Genomic DNA, 7,500 nt, shown 5'->3' with positions numbered 1-7,500 from the left:
CATATATGATTTTTGCTGTGAAAGTATTTTAAATATTTAAATTCAAATGAATCATTGAATAACCAGCATTAGTGACATTAAAGTTCAAAAACTCTTTTATTATTATTTTAATAATGGCCATAATAATCTATGATATGACCTAATATGCTGAGGAAATAAATTCAAAAGTGCTTCGGGAAGAAGTTTTTTTTATCACATATACATTGCAGAGGACTTTATTTTAATCAACACTTTATTTTTATCAACACCATCAGGCCGTTTTTGAAAAGTAAATGTTCCAATCAATGATCTAGGCAGCACATTTTCTTCTCTCTCCTTCATTTTATGGTCTAATGGTTACTGACTACAACGGCTCAGGGTCAAAGGTCATACAGAATCGATTCATCTGCGTTAGTTTTTTTAATCAGTTATTTTTTCTCAAATTAATTCATCGAAATTAATCAGTTATTTTGATAGCCCTACTTATATCACACTTCAGTAAAGAAACATGGCTTATATCACATCTCAGTAAGGAAACATGGCTTATATCACACTTCAGTAAAAAGAAACATGGTTTATATCACATCTCAGTACAGAAAGTACAAACTTGCTTGCTGAAACTCATGGCCGCTGGACTCTCATTCCACTCAGCAGGCCCCCTCTGACCAGCAGCTGCGCAGGGGACAGGAACACTGTTGTGCTACTGTTCACACACAGGCTCCACTCATACAACACCACCCACACACATACATACACACACACACACACACACACACACACACACACACACACACACACACACACACACCTCCCTCAGCCTATGAGCCTACACTTATCATTGAACCCAGGAGCCTACACACACAAACAAAACACTCACTCAGTTGATGAGCTACAAACAACACTCTATACACACACACTAACTCTGCCCACGAGCCTTCAGACAAAACGGCACATACACACTAACTCGCACACACAACACTCACTCAGACGATGCATAAACTACACACACTCACACATTAAACTCACATTAAAGCTCCTCTTCTCTGCTGCTTTCAGAGGCACACCAACCACTGTGTCAGCATCTGTGTGTGTGTGCTCCAGTGTGTGTGTGTGTGTGTGCATGTGTGTTTGCATCAAAGCGTGTGTGATCTCTGTAAACAGTTCTACAAGCACACAAACTGGTGTGAAAGTTTCAGGTTGTGCATGTTTGTGGGTGTGTTTGTGCATTTGCATTTTTTTTGTAAACAGTTTATGCCTGATTATGACAAGTTTTTTATGTTTTTTTTTATGTCTGCCAATCAGAGTTAACCTGCTGAATTTAAATTGTAGCATTCCGTTTCAGGTGCCATCAAAGGGGCTGTCATGCTGCTGGCTGCTACTGGACGTGAGGGGGGTGGGGGGTTAATAGAGGGCAATGCCGGCCAATGCGTCTCCTCTCCGTTAGCAGTGGCGTCACCATGTCACTTCCTCATAGTGATTTATGATGCCAGGCACAGACAAGGCGGCGCAGAGCTACGGGCTCACAGCTGCTGACGCCTCCCAACAGGAGACCGACGCCACGCCACGCTCAGGCCGAGTCCAAGCCGGCAGTGGCCTGCAGCCACTACAATAGTCCGTTGCAAGACCTTTGTAGGAGTGTTTGAATGACGTCAAACGGTTCAGTGGTTTTAGAGCCTTTGAACGTCAAATTTGGTCGGAAGAAGAATAATAATTATAAGAAAAACAGCGATAATAGACCATTGCATTGACATGCAATGCAATAAACCAGAGAAGTAGGCCTACAGATACTGTACTATGGCTCTGATTTTATTCGACATCAGGTCACTTTACACGGGTGTATAGAATCAAGCACCTAGAATAGATTATGAATGCAGACTGGTGCTTGATTATACTGTGTGAAGGAACCTGATGAAACCCATCATGGGTGTCATGAAGGGCATGAATAACGTGACTCATTGCTGATGGTCATAACGTTATAGCTTCCACCGTTCACATTTTAGTTAAAGTTAACAAATATGCTCCTGTTTTTATTTTTACCAAATTTGTAACGTTGATCACCGCTTGTTTGTGTATCAAATAGGCCATGGCTACGTTTTCATTCTATGCTCCTGATTCTTACGTAGCCTAAACACTATCACGGTATGCTATCATAGTTTGTCTATTGATGGGTTTCATCAGGTCCCTTTCCACAGGTGTATACAATCAAGCACCTAGATTATGAATGCATTTGGTGCTTGATTATACTCCTGTGGAAAGGGACCTTATGAAAGCCATGAATAGACTACTGTTAGGACAATTGCAGACATTCCTTGTATTGTTTTGGTATAACTGTTAAACTTGTTTGCTTTTGTCTTTTAGGTTCCAGACCAGACCAGTGGTGATGACCACGTATGCATTACATGTGTGCCTGTCTGTGTGCACACCTATCAACCATACATCTCTGACAATGTTGCTAGAAACATACCTACTAACATACATTCTTACAAACGTGACCATATCTCAACATATCTGTGCACATACCATTTAACCATACTGAGACTTATCCGAGATCTACACTGCGACATTTTGAGAACTATATTGTTGTGTGAGGACTATACTAACTATATGGAACTTTTATACTTGTGAATCATATTTGTCAACCATTCATACCTTTGAATCATACCGGGGCTGTAACATCTGTGAAACTTAGCTGTGCTGTTAGACCTCTGTTTTTATGTGCTGTGTGAAAATTAAGATTCTAACCTAAGTTCTGTCTAAAACTGATCATCTTATGGGCTGACTCTTTTATTCTTCAGTATATATCACCATCAAATTTGACCTATTATCATTAACTGAGGCCTCTAGCTGTTGCTGCCTGATAAATAGATCTGTCTTAGGATAATATGATTGGCATCATCAAGTTCTGTAAGAATGCAAATATAGTAGACATCTTGTTTCTCCCTTATCATTATTGGTTAACTTTACAATTGGTTTCAACAACTTTGATTTTTTGACTTCAAGCTTGCATTGGTTGTTAAGTGTTCATTAGTGTGTTCTGAGTATCATTCTGCTGTTTCTGCAGTACTGTATTAAAACGAATGTTGATCAATATTGAATTGACCATTTATTTGTACTGACTGTCATATACTCTCAGCTAACATCTAACCAAGTGAGTGGTTTTCAAGAATACTGTAAGTCTATGTAATCTGAATAATCATACTGTAAGTAATGTTATACACAGCAGTTTTACATTTACATGCAATGGTAATTCCCTGGAATTTTCTAGTTTTATTTAGTTATCACCTAACAAGGGTGGGAAAAGACTCTCTCTCTCTCTCTCTCTCTCTCTCTCTCTCTCTCACTTACACACAAACACACACACACACACACACACACACACACTGCAGGGAAGCAGCAAGAAACAGCGACAAGAGCCATGAATGGAAATTTACCCAAATGACCAGCGAGCGAAATGGATCCATTGCACATGAGGAGGCGTTCGCTGCAGGCTGGCCTCTGAAGAAGGAAATGAAGTTATTTTATTTTGTTATCACCTAATAAGGGTGGAAAAGGTCCAACTGAACATCTCCTTCCCAGCCTCTCATACACTCACACCTCTGCAGGGAAGCAGCAGGAGGAACAAAAACAACAACACACACAGACTAACACTGCAAGGGAAACAGCAACAAGCTTTACACACACATACATACATACATACATACATACATACTGTACATACATACATACATACATACATACACACACCACACACACACACACACACACACACACACACACACACACTGCATGAGAAACAGCAAGAAGCCTTACACATACACACACATACACTAAAAGGGAAACAGAAACAAGCCTTACACATACACCACACACACACAAACACACACACACTGCAAGGGAAACAGCAACAAGCCTCAGAAGTGGAAATATTCTGAATGACCACAAAGCAGAATGGATAGTATGCACATGAGGATACGTTGGCTCAGGGTGTTTGCTCCAGACACACATACTGTACACACACACACACACACACACACATACACACACACACACACACTGCCTGCGCTGGGCTCGGGTGGATGGGGCCTTTTCAGTCTGTCAACTTTCATTCTCCACAAAGACATTTTAACTGGGGGTGTAAGTACCCAATATTCGGATGGCAAATTCTGTATTCTCAGTGTGGCAAAGCAGTGGTGTGCATATTGTATTATGTTCATGTAAGGCCTATAAGTAAATATTATTTTGAATAGAGGGTGTTGATGGCAAACGGCAGATGGCTCCTCAAAATATCTTGTTTTCCCTGTCTTCCTGGCTGAAACACACACACACACACACACACACACACACACACAACTGGGCATGGCCTGCCTGGCTGGGGTAGGGTAATAGACTAGGTAAACTGCACTCTCCTCCCTCTGTCTTCGTGCCCCCCCCCACACACACACACTCCACCCCCTTGCCAGCTGGATGCTGACTTGCATTGATGCCTCAGCAGTGAATGGGGGGTATCTGCTGTGAAATGGTATGATTGCTGCAGATGATAAATGGCTATAGGCTCACTTACCCTCCCTGTCCCATCTCGCCAGACAGGGAGTGGTGAATGCTATTTCCAAGCACCACATGCATTCTATAATTTAAAAAAAAGAGTGTAACTTCACAGCCACTCTACTGGGGAGATGTAGAAGAGGGACATTTACATATTTACTTTCTTTTTTGTCAGTCTGATGGACAATCAAATCAAAACCTTGATTTTATTTGCAGTCAGCAAATGTCAGACTGGGGGTAAAACCACTACTGATTATAGGGGCCCAAGGGGAGAGAGGGCCCTTGAAAAGTCTGGAATATATTTTTATTTTACCTGGGTTGAGGAACATGGAGGCCCATCAGGACTGCCAATGCAGGGGCCCAGGTTCTTCTGCTATGCTCCTGTTTGCAGTAAAGAGAAATGGTGTTGTGCATCATTATTAGGGTGTTGCTTTTTCATACACAAACTAAAAAACATTACAGGAGTTTCTGCCTAAGCCTGATGTTGTGTTGCTGTTAGATGGAAAATGGAGTGTAGGGGTTTCAATCCAATCATTTATGTCAAAATAATTTCATTCACAGTTTGAATTATGGGGGAGCTAACGGGAGCGGGCACCCGTGAACAGTAGATGCAGATTTTGTAGACCTACTGGGTTTAGGTTCTTCGCTTACTCCATCATGATTAAACTAAGACCTATTTATATGTTCTTTCTTTGATGGGCTATATCTTACATAGTTTCAGTTTTCAGTTCATCAACTTTTATTAAAAAAAGTATGCAGTAATGCTTGCTGTTATTGAGCTACCGCGCACTTATATAGTGCAAGATAGCTCACGAGTTCATATGGAGTACTCTCTGTACAGACAGGTCTTGAACAAGTGTTTCCACCGTTAGCCATCTAATCAAACTGCAGCGTCAGAAATTGCGTGAACAATTCACAACTTTTGTACACATATGACAACACAGCGTACAACGGTAGTATGCAGACGGAAACTACTCAAATATCGCGTTAAAGTGCTATAGTGGTTACACCGGAGAGATCATGCTTATCGATTTCCTTCCGTAATCGCCGGGGTTGATAGATATATGAGATGAGTCCTCCTTCGAAATCCATGGCATTAACCTCTTGTTGACGTTGTGTTGAATTACTGTAATAGCTAATGTTTAGGTGTGGAACATGTGTTGAAGACCAACATAGAGTAGAAACACCAGCAGACCCTCCGATTGGCAGCGAAGGTGCATCTGGAAGTAAGTGCTGCTCCTCGCCCCGCCTTCGCCTCCACTTTCTCGAGCTGCCCTCCGCGATCAGCCTCAGATGCGCTGAGAGCTCCGTGCGCCTTCTCGCGCACCCGGGAAGTACGGGCAACCGCACGAGTTATCAGCTGCCCTTGAATGTAGGAGAAGACGGGGATGTATCAAGGAAAGGTTTCGTCAGAATATTCTATTTCGCCTACCTATGTAGTTTTCCACGAACAATAACAGGCTTACAGATATCTTGGATTTATTTAGGCAAAGTGGTACTCTGCGCACGGAAGCGACTGCGGGTTTCCCTTTGGAACACTCTGGATTACTTATAGGTGTAACCAAACTTATGGCGTAAAGGTAAAACAGCTGTGTGTGTGTGTGTGTGTGTGTGTGTGTACACGCCTCTATATCCTGTTCTCTGTCACCATCCCTATGTTCATCTTGCTCTCCTTCTGTGGACGTGTATGTGTGCGCAGTTGTGTGTTTAATTTTTTTACATCATTTCAGGTGTGTGATTAAAGTATGTGATGAAGGTACTCTGTGTGTTTGAGGACTGGCTCTGCATTTTGATCTTGTGTGTGTGTGTGTGTGTGTGTGTGTGTGTGTGTGTGTGTGTGTGTGTGTGTGTGTGTGTGTGTGTTTGTGTGTGTGTATGCACGAAAGTGTGTAAGGGTGTCTAAGGGATCTTGACAGGCACTGTCTGAGTTGCTGCCAGGCACATGTTGAAATGTGTTTGTATTTGTGTGTGGGTGTGTGTGCCAGCAGGCAGGTGGTGTGCACGGTGTTTGTTTGTCCTGTGTGTGTGTGTCTCTTACATTTCAGGCGCAGGATTAAGGTGGCCAAGGTATGTGTTTTTGTGTGTGCGGTGGTGTGACAAATTGATGACCAAAAACATTGCACTTAAGTGTGTGTAAGGCTGTCTATGAAGGAAGGGCTTGAATAGTTACCAATTTGTGTGTGTGTACAGTATGTGTGCATGTGTGTCTGTGTGTGTGTCTGTGTGTGTGTGTGTGTGTGTGTGTGTGTGTGTGTGTGTGTGTGTGTGTGTGTGTGTGTGTGTGTGTAGGTATTAGTTTGATGGGATCCCGCCAGACACAGGGAATTGCTGCTTGGCATGTCTACTTGTCTACCTGTGTGTGTGTGTGAGAGAGTGAGAGTGACTGTCTCTTTGTGTCCCTCTGTCTCTGTGGACTGTTAACATGCTGACAGATGATTATTCCCAGGTCTCTTAATCTCAGGGTAAAGTTATTGTCTGCGAAAAGCCCCTTGTGTGTGTCTGTGCTACAGAAGGGATACTCTGGATGCTCCGGAGTCAATCAGGGCTTTTGATTCCATATCCGTGGATGTGGATGTGTGTGTTTGTTTGTGTGTGTGTGTGTGTGTGTGTGTGTGTGTGTGTGTGTGTGTGTGTGTGTGTGTGTGTGTGTGTGTGTGTGTGTGTGTGTGTGTGTGTGTGTGTGTATGCCTGTGTCTCTGTGTGTGTGTTTGTGTTTGTGTGTGTGTGTGTGTGTGTGTGTGTGTGTGTGTGTGTGTGTGTGTGTGTGTGTGTGTGTGTGTGTGTGTGTGTGTGTTTGTGTGTGTGTATGCACGAAAGTGTGTAAGGGTGTCTAAGGGATCTTGACAGGCACTGTCTGAGTTGCTGCCAGGCACATGTTGAAATGTGTTTGTATTTGTGTGTGGGTGTGTGTGTGCGTGTGTGTGTGCATGCGCACGCGTGTGTTTGTCTCTGTGTGTGTGTGTCTTCTTACATTTCAGG

At 42.8% G+C, this 7,500-nt stretch overlaps 1 protein-coding gene across 1 annotated transcript in view; it reads left to right on the top strand.

Annotated features, from left to right (window-relative positions):
* Positions 1–5,825: 5,825 nt before the first annotated feature.
* drd2a (dopamine receptor D2a) overlaps positions 5,826–7,500 on the top strand; it is a 29,827-nt gene continuing 28,152 nt past the window's right edge. Inside the window, exon 1 of the mRNA XM_048266323.1 lies at positions 5,826–6,101. The gene's annotated coding sequence lies outside the window, so the exon portion shown is untranslated. The remainder of the gene's footprint in view (positions 6,102–7,500) is intronic.

This window comes from Alosa alosa, chromosome 16, assembly GCF_017589495.1.
Source record: "Alosa alosa isolate M-15738 ecotype Scorff River chromosome 16, AALO_Geno_1.1, whole genome shotgun sequence".
Lineage (NCBI taxonomy): Eukaryota > Metazoa > Chordata > Actinopteri > Clupeiformes > Clupeidae > Alosa > Alosa alosa.
Note: the sequence above shows the minus strand (reverse complement) of the source record. Positions and strands in the feature narration are given on the sequence as shown.